The sequence below is a fragment of the Pseudophryne corroboree genome (assembly GCF_028390025.1).
Source record: "Pseudophryne corroboree isolate aPseCor3 chromosome 3 unlocalized genomic scaffold, aPseCor3.hap2 SUPER_3_unloc_57, whole genome shotgun sequence".
In the NCBI taxonomy this organism is placed as follows: Eukaryota; Metazoa; Chordata; class Amphibia; order Anura; family Myobatrachidae; genus Pseudophryne; species Pseudophryne corroboree.
Window position 1 is genome coordinate 605,779 of NW_026967549.1, and position 18,106 is coordinate 623,884.

Below are 18,106 nucleotides of genomic sequence, written 5' to 3' on the forward strand. Positions count from 1 at the left end.
TTTCCCATCCAGCCTCACCTTTCCAAGGGGCACAGGGAGAAAGAGAAGCAGCTCAGCTAGGAAACAGGCTGAGTGGTTTCTTGGAGCTCCATGGAGATCACCCGTAGTGCCAAGAAACCTGGACCGGGGAGCCAGGCTGCCCAGCTCTGGAGCCCAAATCCAGGCTGCAAGCAGTGAGAGGGGTCCCGGGCAGGTTTCTGGAAGTCAGATTTAGGAGGGAAAACTTCCCCCCAGCCTGACTGAACGGCACCGTGGGAGTATCCTGAAGCCGATCACGGTAAAGTTCGTCGCTACGGGAACCAGCCTAACAGGAAGAATAGTGCGACCGGAGCACAGCAGCGGGCAATACGCGGGCAGACGCGGCCAGCACCTTCCATCAGGATCTCCCCTAACATTTCTCCTATACAAGTAGGACAAAACGCAATGAATGTACACCTGGATTAGGTAATATCTTGATACATGCACTTTTTCCTCTCTGTGCACGATAAATTCATATCCACGTGGCACAGAGATCACTCCATCATATGCATGAGTGACAGATAAAACATTATCAGTAAGTAAACAAGTGCTTATTTGCTACCAAAACAACGGATGTAGATACATCTACTATCTTTGGGAGCCTATCAAACACATAAATGTTTTTTCTCTTTGTGTAATGCAGAAATCCATGCTTTTTTGAAAACACCTAATTGATGATATATATGGCATATTTTCTGTCTTATTATTTCCCCACTGCCTAAAAATAATTCATGATGGGGCATTAGAGCTGGAGATGTCACTGTTTATGATATATCTTACTGCATAATCCACAGTGTATGTTTCATACATCTATTTGATATTTTGGAGACCAAATTTTGAGGTCTCCCTCTCTGCATAGTTTAAAGAATAATATAATTTAGAATTAGTGTCACTTGATATTCTTAAATATCTGTGCAGAATAGATGTTTCTTCTACTTGTACTGCGACTACTTTAACCGTGAATATTTAGATGGGTATCTGAATTTTGTGTTATATCTTTGAGAAAAAAACTCCTGATTCTTTTCATCAGCTGCCTAGACACCTGTGGTCTACATAATATCGCAAATTGGCTCCTATCTGTGCCCAATTAGGACACAGTGTGACAAGGGTAAGCATAAGGTCTGCGGTCATACCCCACTGGAGATGCCCAATCTCATCTGATCTTGGAAGCCAAGCAGTGGAGGGCCGGTTTAAGTACTTGGATGGGAAACCACCAAGGAACACCCTGGTACTGCAAATATTTGCTACCCTTCCTGTCACTAAAATAGAGCACTGACTTACTTATCGGTCATGACCTATGATTCAACTACCTGCTAGGATTCAATTCCCAGTTGGGATGTACAGCAGTTTTCAAATGATGGTCATATATATATACATCGAATGAGCATTTTTTGACCACAGGCTGTCCTATAGTTGGTGTGTCTGTTCACAAATTCACAGATTTACCCATCTCGGCCTATATTAGGTATTTGTACCTTGTAAGCTACAAACAATTTCTTTATATTTTCGCAATGTCACCATTTAAACAAATATCGGCGCTTATTGAACTCCTCAGTAATTAATTTTTTAACGAGAATTATTAAAGTATTGTATTTTAGTTAGTTATTGTGACAGTCAGTCATACAATATTATCTGTATATGAGTGCTTCCCAAAAAGAGTCTTCTTTCTTCTCTTTTTTTTCCATGTTTACACTGTATAATTGACTCGCGGGAGCACCGCTGATGGGCAGTTTTTTGATACATAAAAATAAGGAGTGTGTTACCTCATGTATCTGCTTCCCAAAATGAGGATTTGAACCTTGAATTTAATTATCAGCTAATTACAGATAGTTTATCATTACACATATACACCTACTACACCAGTGCGGTTTCCAATTTTCTGTTTTCCAAGTATCCTGAATCTCCAAGATGGGAGAGTCAAAGGAGACCGACCACTCCCCACTGTCCATAGGGAACAATGTAAAGCTGTGCATGAGACCAGAGCATGCACAGCTCATGGGTAAACATTGATTGGTTGTGCACCACAGGGCGGGCTTACCCCCTGTGGTAAGGGGTCTTGGAGAGGGATAAAAGGAGGGCAGTTGGCCCATAGGATTGTGTATTGTAACATCTTCTTCTGCTGAAACATCTTAATTGTATGCTGTTGCCCCTAGCAATAGGGAGGAGCCTTTTTCAAGGTTTTTGAGCAATAAAACACCTTTGCCTCAAGAAGACTGCTTCATCTTGTGACCAACAGGGTTAGGCCAAACCTAGCCCCGTTCTCCGGCTTTCCAGGGAAGCACCTGACGTCTCCAAGCTCCGCCTTCCGCCAGCTACCGGTAGAGGCTTAGCAAGTGGCTAGTGGGGATTCGTCAACACCACACAGGTGTGGTAAGGCAGTGCGTCGGCACATACAGAGCAGAACCGTGGTTCCAAACGCCACGGCAGGTTAGGAGTTTGGTGGTGGCAGCGAGAACCCGCCCACAGCGCAGTGGGTGGAGTCAGTAGCAGGCGGTTACTGACGGTAAGCGGGAATCCCCTATGTGGTCAGGCCTCGTGCGGCTTGACCTTCCATTCTGTGCGCAGTCGACGGGACGCGGCAAGCGGCGAGTGCTTCCGTATGGTACCGGCCTGTTACAGAAATTGGTGGCATAGTGGTGGGATAATCCCAGGCGGCTTTTCATCACCCGATTGGAGAAGCCGAGTTACTCAGGAGAGGAGTAACTGCAGCGCAGGAGAACGCACAAGATGGCGGAATTCAGCGGAATGTCCAAGGAGGATCTGGAGATCGTATACCAGGGGAAGGGTGTGGAAATCCCTTTCAACGCGTCCAGGAGCGTCATGCAGGTGGCGCTCAAGAGCTGGGAAGAGTCTCATCGGGTAGAGGTGGAAAACACTGACGACGTCAGCATCACAGAGGACGACCCAACAGTGGCCCTTCGTACAGAACCGGTGAGATCCACAAGCCCCGCCCTCTCTCACAACAGCCATGTTTCCCAGCAATCCCTAGCAGGGCCAGGATCCCAACGTCCCAGGGGGGGCGACCCGGATACCCTAGCAGATCGGCTAGCGGAATTGGGGGAAAGGGCAACGGAGCAAGAACGCATGCTTGTCATTCGGATGTGGCATGCGGAGCGGGCATCACAAGCCGTGGTACCCCGGGAGCCGTTGTCAGCTGTTGTACACAGATCAGGACGTATACAGTTTGCCAAGTTTGCAGACAGTGATGGGGACATTGATGGACATTTGCAAGTCTTTGAGAGGACTTGTAAACTACATGATCTACCCAAGTCAGAGTGGGTGAGACACCTTGTGCCCACTCTGCATGGAGAGGCCTTGGAGGCCTATCGAGGAGTGGCCGCGGAGGACTGTGGGAACTACGACGAAGTCAAGAAGGCCCTCCTCCAGCGATTCTTCATCACTCCCGAGTCTTACAGGAAGAAATTCAGAGACTTGCCCAAGAATCCTAGCAGCACCCATGAGCAGTTCGCCACCCAGCTGCGGCAGTACGTGGTGAAGTGGGTGAAGGATTCGGAAGCCACTACGTGGGACGCACTGATCGACCTGATCTGCAGGGAGCAGTTCTACCGCAGGTGCGCCCCAGAAGTGAAGGAGTGGGTGCTAGATCGGGAGCCACCCAGCTTAAAGATGACTGCCCAGTTAGCAGACAAGTATGTGGCAATTCGGCCGCAGGGGCAGAAGCGCCCAACCAGCAGCCAGCCCCAAAAGACTGTACCACCAGGGGGACACCCCTCTTCAGCTCATCGCCCCCCAAAGCAAGCATCTTCCAACCCGGGTACTTTTGGCCAGCAACCGCCCCGCAGTGCCCCTGCCAGTAATCAGAGGCCATCGGAGCCACGCCTGGACAAAAAATGCTATGGCTGTGGGAAGATCGGACATCTGAGGATGAACTGTCCTACATCCCAAGCACCCCGGACTCGTGCTCCAAATCCGAGTGCTGGAGCCCGGATTGCTTGCTTAACCCGTGAAGATGAGCTTCCAGAGACTGTACCCCCTCCAGTCAGTCCGATGGAGTGTGGCAAGAAACAGGTGGACTCCACGGAAAGAGTCACCTGTATGGCTAAGAAGCCCCCACCCAATATGTTGCGGCACCTGCAGTCGGTCCAAGTGGGATCCCTGCAGGGCGAAGGCTTAAGAGACTCTGGGGCCTCCATAACCGTTGTAAGCCCCCACCTGGTCGACCCTGCTGCCGTACTGCAGGGTTGCACTGCAAAAGTTACAGTGGCCGATGGGCTAGAGCGAGAAGTGCCCATGGCCAGAGTCTACCTCGACTGGGGAGCTGGACAAGAGCTAAGAGATGTTGCCGTAATGGATGGCCTCCCAACTGATGTCGTCTTGGGGAATGATCTCGGTGGAGGAATCGTTACTGCCTTCGCGAACGCCATCACCCGGAGTCAAGCGGCCAGACTACAGTCTTCATCGTCTCTGCCAGCACCGCCCAGCCCAGAGGAAAAGACCACAGCGGCTGAACAACCGCCAACCACAGCGTCAGCCATCCCAGAGGAAAAGACCACAGCGGCAAGATCAGCACATCTGCCCCTTGCCTCTGGTGGGCCTACGTCCCCTAGCAACGCAGAGGATGTCGGTTCCAGTTTGTTGAATCCTGTGGGGTGCCCAGTGATGCTCCTGTCCCTAGTAGTTTGCCAACTCCGGCGGTGAGTATGAGTGACTACCCCGACCCTACCATGACTGACCCCAACTTGACTGACCCCAATATCCCCCTGTAGAGTGTCCAAACTTAGGAGAAAGTGAGGGCCGCAGGCAGGAGTTTAGGGAAGCTCAGCTTTCTGACCCATCCCTGGAAGGTATGAGGTGCCAAGCTGGCCACGGCCTCGCTGGGATGGGGGCAGGGAGTGTGACCTGGTGGAAACGGTTACTGTACCGGGTAGCCAAGGTAGAAGGGGATAGGCCAGTGCGGGAGCAAGTTCAACTGGTGGTTCCCAGGAGCTTTCGGGAGCAACTGATGTCAGTTGCCCACGAAATTCCTTTGGCGGGACACCAGGGGAGGGACCGAACACTGAGGCGCCTGACGCAGAACTTTTTTTGGCCCGGAGTGTCGGATGACGTCCGGACCTACTGTAAGTCCTGTGATGTGTGCCAACGGCTGGGACGCCCCAGTGCTCGGGCTCCCCTGAGGTCTTTGCCAATAGTCGGGGAACCTTTCCAACGAGTGGCCGTGGACATAGTCGGTCCCCTACCTGTGCCCAGTAGATCGGGGAAGAGATACATCCTCACCGTGGTGGATTATGCTACCCGGTATCCAGAGGCTGTGGCTCTGTCCGCCATCACTGCGGAAAAGGTAGCGGACGCTCTGCTAGGCATATTTAGTAGAGAAGGGTTCCCCAGTGAGATCCTAACCGATCAAGGGACGCAGTTCATGAGTGATCTGGTCCAGTGCCTCTGGGCGAAGTGCGGAGTTCGCCAACTCCGCACTGCCCCCTATCATCCCCAGACTAACGGACTTTGCGAGAGATTCAATGGCACTCTGAAGCAGATGCTACGGGCATTTGTGACTTCGGAGGGAGGAGACTGGGAGCGATACCTGCCGCACCTCCTGTTTGCATATCGGGAAGTGCCCCAGGAGTCAACCGGATTCTCGCCCTTCGAGTTACTATATGGCCGCAGAGTCCGTGGACCTCTTGACCTGTTCCGGGAGTCTTGGGAGGGGGAGCTGATCCACCAGGATGAGTCCATGGTGGAGTATGTGTTGAAGCTCAGAGATCGGTTAAAGAATCTCATGGGACTAGCGCAAGCGAATCTTGCGGAAGCACAGACCAAGCAGAAGACTTGGTATGACCAGGGCGCGCGTGCTCGGGTCTTTGGAGTAGGGCAGAAGGTGCTGGTTCTGGTGCCCACACGTCAGAACAAGCTCCAGGCTGCCTGGGCGGGACCGTACACGGTCGCAAAACGCCTAAGCGACATCACCTACGTGGTGTCATTTGACAGCGATGGTAGGAGACAGCGTACCTACCATATAAACATGTTGAAGGCATACCACGAGCGTGTGGAGTCGGTAGCCGCTGTGTGCTGCCTGCCGCCTGCCGATGGAGGAATCAGGAAAAGATCCCATTCCTGACCTCCTCGCGGATGCCAAGGGTGAGGGTGGGGTAGAGGAAGTTAGCTGGAGCAGTGAGCTTGGTAACCACACGAGGGAGCAGCTGGAGTCAGTGCTGCAGTCCTTTGAGGCCCAGTTCAGCAGGAAGCCCGGCCTGACTTCCCTACGTGCCCATCATGTAGACACTGGTGAGCATAGGCCGATTCGGCAACCCGCGTATCGGGTCTCACCAGAAGCGCAGGCGAGTATCTACCAAGAGGTGCAGGAGATGTTAGCGCTAGGCGTAATCACGCGCTCCAACAGTCCCTGGGCCGCCTCCGTTGTACTGGTTCCCAAGAAGGACCGGACAACCAGGTTCTGCGTAGACTACCGCCGGTTGAACGAAGTAACCAAATCAGACGCCAATCCCCTACCCCGCATTGACGCACTGTTAGACGAGCTGGCTGGGGCGAAGTACATCTCTACGTTCGACCTGAGCAAGGGGTATTGGCAGATACCAATGACTCCCGAGGCTCAGGAACGGTCCGCCTTCATCACCTCCTTTGGCTTGTTTGAGTTCAAAACCATGCCATTTGGGATGAAGAATGCGCCGGCCACCTTCCAGAGTGTGGTCGATGACCTGCTGAAGGGGTTCCGAGAGTTCGCCCAGGCTTACTTGGATGACATTGCTGTCTTCAGCCGAACCTGGGAAGAGCACCTGGGGCATGTGGGGTTGGTGTTAGAGAGGATTCGGTGGGCAGGTCTGACCATCAGGGCAGACAAGTGCCAAATGGGGATGACAGAGGTACAGTACCTGGGGCACCGTGTTGGGGGAGGTAAGGTGAAGCCTGAACCAGCGAAGGTGGAGGCGATCCGCGACTGGCCCCGGCCCACAACCCAGAGACAGGTCCTGGCTTTCTTAGGGATCGCAGGGTACTACAGACGTTTTGTCCCCGACTTTAGTTCCGTGGCCAAACCCCTGACTGATCTGACGAAGAAGAAACTCCCCAAGATAGTTGACTGGACGACCGCATGTGAGTTGGCATTCCAGTCGTTGAAAACCGCTCTAGTACAAGCCCCAGTGCTGATGGCGCCGGACTATAGTAAAAACTTTGTTGTACAGACTGATGTGTCACAGTACGGACTTGGGGCAGTACTGAGCCAGGAGGGGCCGGATGGACAGGAGCACCCTGTGGCCTATTTGAGCAGAAAGCTGCTCCCGCGGGAGGTGGGGTATGCCACAATTGAAAAGGAGTGTTTGGCTATTGTTTGGGCTGTGAAGAAGCTTCAGCCCTATTTGTATGGCCGCCATTTTACGGTGGTAACGGACCACAATCCATTACGGTGGCTCCAGCACACCTCGGGGGGAAACGGCAGACTGTTGCGGTGGAGCCTTGCTCTTCAGATTTATGACTTCCATATTACCCACAAGCAAGGCAAGGCTCATAGCAATGCAGATGGACTGTCACGTCAGGAGGAGCCTGAACCCCCAAAGAACTCCCGGTAGCCTCATTAAGGACTGCGGGATCAGGGACCAAATCGTTGGGACATGGGTCCCTGGTTGACCCGCTTGAATGGGGGGGGGAGGAGTGTGGCCGGAGAGGCCCAGCCACGAGGCAAATGGCCGCCGCGGCACTGAAAGGGTTAACCCCTAGTGCCCGGCGCCATTTGCAAGGACAATGGGCGCTTGGCGCCAGATTTGAAATATGTTGGGCGCTAGGCGCCGTGTTTTATTAATGTTAAAAAAACCTGTATTTTTGAATGTGCCACAAGTCAGCGCCGATCAGGGGGGACCGTGCTAGCCGGCTTCCTAGCGGCGGGGGTGTAATTAGGATGCTGAGTGCTGGGGACCGGGAGCTACGCTCCCGGCGCCTCAGCGCTGAAACAAGCCAGGGTCACGGCGGCCGGGACAAGTGTCCCGGGCCGCCGGGCTTCGGTACAGGGGGGTGCGCCGCTGCGTGCGGCGAGGCCACGGAGTTAGTGCCACACAGGGGGGACAGGGAGAGCCAGCTCCCTGGAACCCCAGAGGCAGGAAGGCAGGCTGGAGGATGGGGGAAGCCAGCCCCATACCTCCAGCACTGAGAGAGAGCCCTAGCAGCCAGGCTGCAGGGCTAGGGAAGCCCAGCGCTGAGCGCTGGGCACAGTAGTTACAGAACAGGACATTGTGTAAAACATGCAGTGCCTAGGTATGTGGAGCCTGTGCAGGCTCAGAGTGTATTTAAATGTATAAACATGTACAGTGTGATTTAAATGTAATGTATTTAAAGATAAATTGCACTTACTTGATTGTGTGTCCCAGGAGGGGGGAATCCATGGCTGTGCAGGCTGATGGATTCTCCAAGACCTTTTCCCCAAAAAACGTAATGCTTTCCCATCCAGCCTCACTTTTCCAAGGGGCACAGGGAGAAAGAGAAGCAGCTCAGCTAGGAAACAGGCTGAGTGGTTTCTTGGAGCTCCATGGAGATCACCCGTAGTGCCAAGAAACCTGGACCGGGGAGCCAGGCTGCCCAGTTCTGGAGCCCAAATCCAGGCTGCAAGCAGTGAGAGGGGCCCCGGGCAGGTTTCTGGAAGTCAGATTTAGGAGGGAAAACTTCCCCCAAGCCAGACTGAACGGCACCGTGGGAGTATCCTGAATCTCCAAGATGGGAGAGTCAAAGGAGACCGACCACTCCCCACTGTCCATAGGGAACAATGTAAAGCTGTGCATGAGACCAGAGCATGCACAGCTCATGGGTAAACATTGATTGGTTGTGCACCACAGGGCGGGCTTACCCCCTGTGGTAAGGGGTCTTGGAGAGGGATAAAAGAAGGGCAGTTGGCCCATAGGAGTGTGTATTGTAACATCTTCTTCTGCTGAAAACATCTGATTGTATGCTGTTGCCCCTAGCAATAGGGAGGAGCCTTTTTAAAGGTTATTTGAGCAATAAGCATCTTTGCCTCAAGAAGACTGCTTCATCTTGTGACCTACAGGGTTAGGCCAAACCTAGCCCCGTTTTCCGGCTGTCCAGGGAAGCACCTGACGTCTCCAAGCTCCGCCTTCCGCCAGCTACCGGTAGAGGCCTAGCAAGTGGCTAGTGGGGATTCGTCAATACTACACAGGTGTGGTAAGGCAGTGCGTCGGCACATACAGAGCAGAACCGTGGTTCCAAACGCCACGGCAGGTTAGGAGTTTGGTGGTGGCAGCGAGAACCCGCCCACAGCGCAGTGGGTGGAGTCAGTAGCAGGCGGTTACTGACGGTAAGCGGGAATCCCCTATGTGGTCAGGCCTCGTGCGGCTTGACCTTCCATTCTGTGCGCAGTTGACGGGACGCGGCAAGCGGCGAGTGCTTCCGTACGGTACCGTCCTGTCACACCTATATACACACATCATCTGATAATCACATATATACACTGTACTCAGTCACTGTGTGTCTCCTACAGATGGACCCAGTAACAGAGATACCCCAGAGAGATGTCCCTGTCCTCTGTATTCCCAAGATTGTACAGAGGAGAATCACAGGATCCCACAGGAGGATCAGGTAGGTGGGATTTAGGGTCTCACCCAAATTGACTGTCACTATATAATGTGTAGAGCAGCTGTGTGTGTCATTATATTTTTGTTGTTTAATCTATTACTGAAATCAACTATTTTACAATCTGTTATTAATGGTTTACATAGGGTGAAGCCCAATTAAATAATATTAAAGTCAAAGATACAGAGGGAGAAGAGACGTATATGACTGATATAAAGGCAGAAGATACAGAGGGAGAAGAAGAGACGTATGTGACTGATATAAAGGCAGAAGATATAGAGGGAGAAAAAGAGACGTATGTGACTGATATAAAGGCAGAAGATATAGAAGGAGAAGAAGAGACGTATGTGACTGATACGAAGGCAGAAGATATAGAGGGAGAAGAAGAGACGTATGTGACTGATATAAAGGCAGAAGATATAGAGGGAGAAGAAGAGACGTATGTGACTGATATAAAGGCAGAAGATATAGAGGGAGAAGAAGAGACGTATGTGACTGATATGGAGGGAGAAGAAGAGACATATGTGACTGATATAAAGGCAGAAGATGCAGAGGGAGAAGAAGAGACGTATGTGAGGGGTGATCAGCAGTGTAAGGAAGAGGAGATCCCTACAGATATCAGCACAGGTGAGTAGTAAACAATTATTACAGAAAAGAGTCACATATTCTCCTTGCTCAGTCACTGCAACAATCTCTTATCCTAAACCCTCCTCTGTCAGTACAGACTAATAAGGAATATGTATTTTCCCAGTGTGGAGTCAGGAGCCATCAGTCCCTATTATACTCCTGCTCTCCCCCTCACATCATGTCACTGTGTGGTACCAGCCCAGAGATCTGACCAGTCTCCTCCCCACACTCTCTGGTGTATCTCATACATCAGGAGACATCAGCCCCTATTATACTCCTGCTCCCCCCTCACATCATGTCACTGTGTGTTACCAGCCCAGAGATCTGACCAGTCTCCTCCCCACACTCTCTGGTGTATCTCGTACATCAGAGCCATCAGCCCCTATTATACTCCTGCTCTCACATCATGTCACTGTGTGTTACCAGCCCAGAGATCTGACCAGTCTCCTCCCCACACTCTCTGTTGTATCTCGTACATCAGGAGCCATCAGCCCCTATTATACTCCTGCTCTCCCCCTCACATCATGTCACTGTGTGCTATCAGCACAGATATCTGACCAGTCTCCTCCCCACACTCTCTGGTGTATCTCATACATCAGGAGCCATCAGCCCCTATTATAATACTGCTCCCCTCTCACATCATGTCACTGTGTGTTACCAGCAGCCATATTGTGTGCAAGCAGTACCTCTGCCTATGGTATTACATGCCCTGAGAGTGTCACTATTAGCACATGCCGTTCTATATATAAACCACTCCTTATTTCTGGCATGGTGCGGCTGCTTGCTGGGGCACAGGCTCGGGGTTCCTCATGCCACGTGACACAATGCTTAGGAAATATCTGGTGCAGCCCCTGTCATGTATCCACATGCTCCTGTAGCAGCCGGCCTCAGGGAATTGGCTAATGACTGGCTCCTGTTACTGAGTTGGCAGCATCTGAGTCTTGCTACCGTCACCTTAGGTATATAATACATTTATTGCACTAGTCTATGGGAACCAGCATTGAGGATCCTGCACATTCCCTGCTGATTACCTGTCCCCTGGCACTAGGATGACGGCCTTCTCTGGCTTCTGATCCATGGCCTTAAGGGCACACCAATGGTTCCTAATGGAAGTATCTTCAGGAGCGGTCACGTCTAAGGAGGAGGACAGGGCCTCTTGCAAACTCTTGGTGCCTTCAGCATCCATTACTATATAATCCTGCAATCTCCGAGGTAGTAAAGGAGGAGTAGCGGGAAAAGGCGACCAGGACCCTATCAGAGGGGTGGGATCAGACCATGAAATTACTGTCGGTAGAAAAATTCAAGTGACCAGGTTCTGGGACACAATGTGATAAATACGGAGACTGACACAGGACATTTCATAAAGGATAAGCATTTATTTCTCTAAGTTACAACAATGAGAACCTGCAAATAACAAGTTATACTCAGTTACAGTAATAGGAAGAACAAATTAGAATACTCCGCTCTTATCTCAGATGTTTCATGATCTGTCCCAGATGATGGTCATCGATTACGTAGTTTAAACAGTATAGTTCAGTCGCCCTCAGGGTCCCTCTTTAATAACTCTGTCTGAATGTATTAAACTGAGGTGGGTTTATAGAAGTCTATATCCGCTGCAGACAGAACCAGCTTCAATTAGAACTGACCTGCTAAGTGTAAGTCTCTAGACTTTATACCCTGCAAGGATACGCTAACATTGTCTTACCAGATATTACACTCAGGGTCTGTGATGCTGGGTGCAGTAGTCATTCAGTATAACATAATTTCTCTGACGTCCTAAGTGGATGCTGGGGACTCCGTAAGGACCATGGGGAATAGCGGTTCCGCAGGAGACAGGGCACAAAAGTAAAAGCTTTAGGATCAGGTGGTGTGCACTGGCTCCTCCCCCTATGACCCTCCTCCAAGCCTCAGTTAGGTTTTTGTGCCCGGCCGAGAAGGGTGCAATCTAGGTGGCTCTCCTAAAGAGCTGCTTAGAGTAAAAGTTTTGTTAGGTTTTTTATTTTCAGTGAGTCCTGCTGGCAACAGGCTCACTGCTACGAGGGACTTAGGGGAGAAGAAGTGAACTCACCTGCGTGCAGGATGGATTGGCTTCTTAGGCTACTGGACACTAGCTCCAGAGGGACGATCACAGGTTCAGCCTGGATGGGTCACCGGAGCCGCGCCGCCGGCCCCCTTGCAGATGCTGAAGAAAGAAGAGGTCCAGAAATCGGCGGCTGAAGACTTCTCTGTCTTCTTAAGGTAGCGCACAGCACTGCAGCTGTGCGCCATTGCTCTCAGCACACTTCACACCAACGGTCACTGAGGGTGCAGGGCGCTGGGGGGGGGGCCCTGGGCAGCAATGAAAGTACCTATGCTGGCTAAAATACATCACATATAGCCTCTGGGGCTATATGGATGTATTTAACCCCTGCCAGGTTGTCAGAAAAAAGGGAGAAGAAGCCCGCCGAAAGGGGGCGGGGCCTATTCTCCTCAGCACACAGCGCCATTTTCCCTCACAGAACTGCTGGTGGGAAGGCTCCCAGGCTCTCCCCTGCACTGCACTACAGAAACAGGGTTAAAACAGAGAGGGGGGGCACTTATTTGGCGATATTATTATATATTAAGATGCTATAAGGGAAAACACTTATATAAGGTTCTCCCTGTATAATTATAGCGTTTTGGTGTGTGCTGGCAAACTCTCCCTCTGTCTCCCCAAAGGGCTAGTGGGGTCCTGTCCTCTATCAGAGCATTCCCTGTGTGTGTGCTGTGTGTCGGTACGTGTGTGTCGACATGTATGAGGACGATGTTGGTGAGGAGGCGGAGCAATTGCCTGTAATGGTGATGTCACTCTCTAGGGAGTCGACACCGGAATGGATGGCTGATTCAAGGAATTACGTGATAATGTCAACAGAGACGGCCGGCAAACAAAATAGTACCTGTCCAGGCGTCTCAAACACCGTCAGGGGCTTTAAAACGCTCATTACCTCAGTCGGTCGACACAGACACAGACACGGACACTGACTCCAGTGTCGACGGTGAAGAAACAAACGTATTTTCCATTAGGGCCACACGTTACATGTTAAGGGCAATAAAGGAGGTGTTACATATTTCTGATACTACAAGTACCACAAAAAAGGGTATTATGTGGGGTGTGAAAAAAACTACCTGTAGTTTTTCCTGAATCAGATAAATTAAATGAAGTGTGTGATGTTGCGTGGGTTTCCCCCGATAGAAAATTATTGGCGTTATACCCTTTCCCGCCAGAAGTTAGGGCGCGTTGGGAAACACCCCCTAGGGTGGATAAGGCGCTCACACGCTTATCAAAACAAGTGGCGTTACCGTCTCCAGATACGGCCACCCTCAAGGAGCCAGCTGATAGGAGGCTGGAAAATATCCTAAAAAGTATATACACACATACTGGTGTTATACTGCGACCAGCGATCGCCTCAGCCTGGATGTGCAGCGCTGGGGTGGCTTGGTCGGATTCCCTGACTGAAAATATTGATACCCTTGACAGGGACAGTATTTTATTGACTATAGAGCATTTAAAGGATGCATTTCTATATATGCGAGATGCACAGAGGGATATTTGCACTCTGGCATCAAGAGTAAGTGCGATGTCCATGTCTGCCAGAAGATGTTTATGGACACGACAGTGGTCAGGTGATGCAGATTCCAAACGGCACATGAAAGTATTGCCGTATAAAGGGGAGGAGTTATTTGGGGTCGGTCCATCGGACATGGTGGCCACGGCAACAGCTGGAAAATCCACCTTTTTTACCCCAAGTCACATCTCAGCAGAAAAAGACACCGTCTTTTCAGCCTCAGTCCTTTCGTCCCCATAAGGGCAAGCGGGCAAAAGGCCAGTCATATCTGCCCAGGGGTAGAGGAAAGGGAAAAAGACTGCAGCAGGCAGCCCCTTCCCAGGAACAGAAGCCCTCCACCGCTTCTGCCAAGTCCTCAGCATGACGCTGGGGCCGTACAAGCGGACTCAGGTGCGGTGGGGGGTCGTCTCAAGAGTTTCAGCGCGCAGTGGGCTCACTCGCAAGTGGACCCCTGGATCCTACAAGTAGTATCCCAGGGGTACAGATTGGAAATTCGAGACGTCTCCCCCTCGCAGGTTCCTGAAGTCTGCTTTACCAACGTCTCCCTCCGACAGGGAGGCAGTATTGGAAACAATTCACAAGCTGTATTCCCAGCAGGTGATAATCAAAGTACCCCTCCTACAACAAGGAAAGGGGTATTATTCCACACTATTTGTGGTACTGAAGCCAGACGGCTCGGTGAGACCTATTCTAAATCTTTGAACACTTACATACAAAGGTTCAAATCAAGAGGGAGTCACTCAGAGCAGTGATAGCGAACCAGGAAGAAGGGGACTATATGGTGTCCCTGGACATCAAGGATGCTTACCTCCATGTCCAAATTTGCCCTTCTCACCAAGGGTACCTCAGGTTCGTGGTACAGAACTGTCACTATCAGTTTCAGATGCTGCCGTTTGGATTGTCCACGGCACCCCGGGTCTTTACCAAGGTAATGGCCGAAATGATGATTCTTCTTCAAAGAAAAGGCGTCTTAATTATCCCTTACTTGGACGATCTCCTGATAAGGGCAAGGTCCAGAGAACAGTTGGAGGTCGGAGTAGCACTATCTCAAGTAGTTCTACGACAGCACGGGTAGATTCTAAATATTTCAAAATCGCAGCTGATTCCGACGACACGTCTGCTGTTCCTAGGGATGATTCTGGACACAGTCCAGAAAAAGGTGTTTCTCCCGGAGGAGAAAGCCAGGGAGTTATCCGAGCTAGTTAGGAACCTCCTAGAACCAGGCCAAGTGTCAGTGCATCAATGCACAAGAGTCCTGGGAAAAATGGTGGCTTCTTACGAAGAGATTCCATTAGGCAGATTTCACGCAAGAATTTTTCAGTGGGATCTGCTGGACGAATGGTCCGGATCGCATCTTCAGATGCATCAGCGGATAACCCTGTCTCCAAGGACAAGGGTGTCTCTTCTGTGGTGGCTGCAGAGTGCTCATCTACTAGAGGGCAGCAGATTCGGCATTCAGGACTGGGTCCTGGTGACCACGGATGCCAGCCTGAGAGGCTGGGCAGTAGTCACACAGGGAAGAAATTTCCAGGGAGTGTGGTCAAGTCTGGAGACTTCTCTCCACATAAATATACTGGAGCTAAGGGCAATTTACAATGCTCTGAGCCTAGGAAGACCTCTGCTTCAAAGTCAACCGGTGCTGATCCAGTCGGACAACATCACGGCAGTCGCCCACGTAAACAGACAGGGCGGCACAAGAAGCAGGAGGGCAATGGCAGCAAGGATTCTTCGCTGGGCGAAAAATCATGTGATAACACTGTCAGCGGTGTTCATTCCGGGAGTGGACAACTGGGAAGCAGACTTCCTCAGCAGGCACGACCTCCACCCGGGAGAGTGGGGACTTCATCTGGAAGTCTTCCACATGATTGTGAACCGTTGGGAAAGACCAAAGGTGGACATGATGGCGTCCCGTCTGAACAAAAAACTGGACAGGTATTGCGCCAGGTCAAGAGACCCTCAGGCAATAGCTGGGACGCTCTGGTAACACCGTGGGTGTACCAGTCGGTGTATGTGTTCCCTCCTCTGTCTCTCATACCCAAGGTACTGAGAATTATAAGACGGAGAGGAGTAAGAACTATACTCGTGGCTCCGGATTGGCCAAGAAGGACTTGGTACCCGGAACTTCAAGAGATACTAAGAAGGGACTTGCTTCAGCAAGGATCATGTCTGTTCCAAGACTTACCGCAGCTGCGTTTGACGGCATGGCGGTTGAACGCCGGATCCTAAGGGAAAAAAGGCATTCTGGAAGAGGTCATCCCTACCCTGGTCAGAGCCAGGAAGGAGGTGACCGCACAACATTATCACCGCATTTGGCGAAAATATGTTGCATGGTGTGAGGCCAGGAAGGCCCCCACGGAGGAATTTCAACTCGGTCGATTCCTGCATTTCCTGCAAACAGGAGTGTCTATGGGCCTCAAATTGGGGTCCATTAAGGTTCACATTTCGGCCCTGTCGATTTTCTTCCAGAAAGAATTGGCTTCAGTTCCTGAAGTCCAGAAGTTTGTCAAGGGAGTACTGCATATACAACCCCTTTTTTGTGCCTCCAGTGGCACTGTGGGATCTCAACGTAGTTCTGGGATTCCTCAAATCACATTGGTTTAAACCGCTCAAATCTGTGGATTTGAAATATCTCACATGGAAAGTGACCATGCTGTTGGCCCTGGCCTCGGCCAGGCGAGTGTCAGAATTGGCGGCTTTGTCTCACAAAAGCCCATATCTGATTGTACATTCGGACAGGGCAGAGCTGCGGACTCGTCCCCAGTTTCTCCCTAAGGTGGTGTCAGCGTTTCACCTGAACCAGCTTATTTTGGTACCTGCGGCTACTAGGGACTTGGAGGACTCCAAGTTGCTAGATGTTGTCAGGGCCCTGAAAATATATGTTTCCAGGACGGCTGTTATCCTGTATGCACCCAACAAACTGGGTGCTCTTGCTTCTAAGCAGACGATTGCTAGTTGGATGTGTAGTACAATTCAGCTTGCACATTCTGTGGCAGGCCTGCCACAGCCAAAATATGTAAATGCCCATTCCACAAGGAAGGTGGGCTCATCTTGGGCGGCTGCCCGAGGGGTCTCGGCTTTACAACTTTGCCGAGCTGCTACTTGGTCAGGGGCAAACACGTTTGCACAATTCTACAAATTTGATACCCTGGCTGAGGAGGACCTGGAGTTCTCTCATTCGGTGCTGCAGAGTCATCCGCACTCTCCCGCCCGTTTGGGAGCTTTGGTATAATCCCCATGGTCCTGACGGAGTCCCAGCATCCACTAGGACGTCAGAGAAAATAAGAATTTACTTACCGATAATTCTATTTCTCGTAGTCCGTAGTGGATGCTGGGCGCCCATCCCAAGTGCGGATTGTCTGCAATACTTGTACATAGTTATTGTTACAAAAATCGGGTTATTATTGTTGTGAGCCATCTTTTCAGAGGCTCCGCTGTTATCATACTGTTAACTGGGTTCAGATCACAGGTTGTACAGTGTGATTGGTGTGGCTGGTATGAATCTTACCCGGGATTCAAAATCCTTCCTTATTGTGTACGCTCGTCCGGGCACAGTATCCTAACTGAGGCTTGGAGGAGGGTCATAGGGGGAGGAGCCAGTGCACACCACCTGATCCTAAAGCTTTTACTTTTGTGCCCAGTCTCCTGCGGAGCCGCTATTCCCCATGGTCCTTACGGAGTCCCCAGCATCCACTATGGACTACGAGAAATAGAATTATCGGTAAGTAAATTCTTATTTTATCTTATCCTGGACAACTGTCCCCTTTCACCTACTTATGTATACAATACCCCAAACATCTTACTAGACAGTTTCCATCTGAGATGCTGATAATAGGAAGATATATCTATTATAATCAGCCATCCTAAAAGCTGTGTATATTCTTCCCACTCACTATGTCCTTCACACTAGGTCAAAGGACAAATTCAGCTAATAAAGGGAGCATGAGGAAGCTAAGGAACGGGCGGCATTACTGGTCTGTTCATCAGTAGTGGAGGATCTATCAAGATGAGGGTCTGGAGCAAGAGTAACATCTCCCATAAGGAGAAGTGCAATTTCTTGTAGCTTTTGCAAAGAAATATTTAAGAAATCGGGGCTGTCTGGCATTAGGGCCATAGAGAGATGTGATGGGGACATATTTATTATGAATCTTCCCAACTAGAATCCAATATCTACCATTGCAATCCACCCACTTGCTTTCCAGGTGAAAGGGGCAGGATCTATGGGAAAGGATGGCTACACCACAGGAGATATAGCATGCTGGGTAGTTATTGGTAAACTCAGGGGGAGAGTGCAATGGAACATGTGATTCCTGAGTGGCTACCACCGCCGCCTT

General features: G+C 50.8%; 1 pseudogene; it reads left to right on the top strand.

Annotated features, from left to right (window-relative positions):
• Positions 1 to 1,137: 1,137 nt before the first annotated feature.
• On the top strand, positions 1,138 to 1,258 carry LOC134984476 (5S ribosomal RNA; annotated as a pseudogene).
• Positions 1,259 to 18,106: the final 16,848 nt, after the last annotated feature.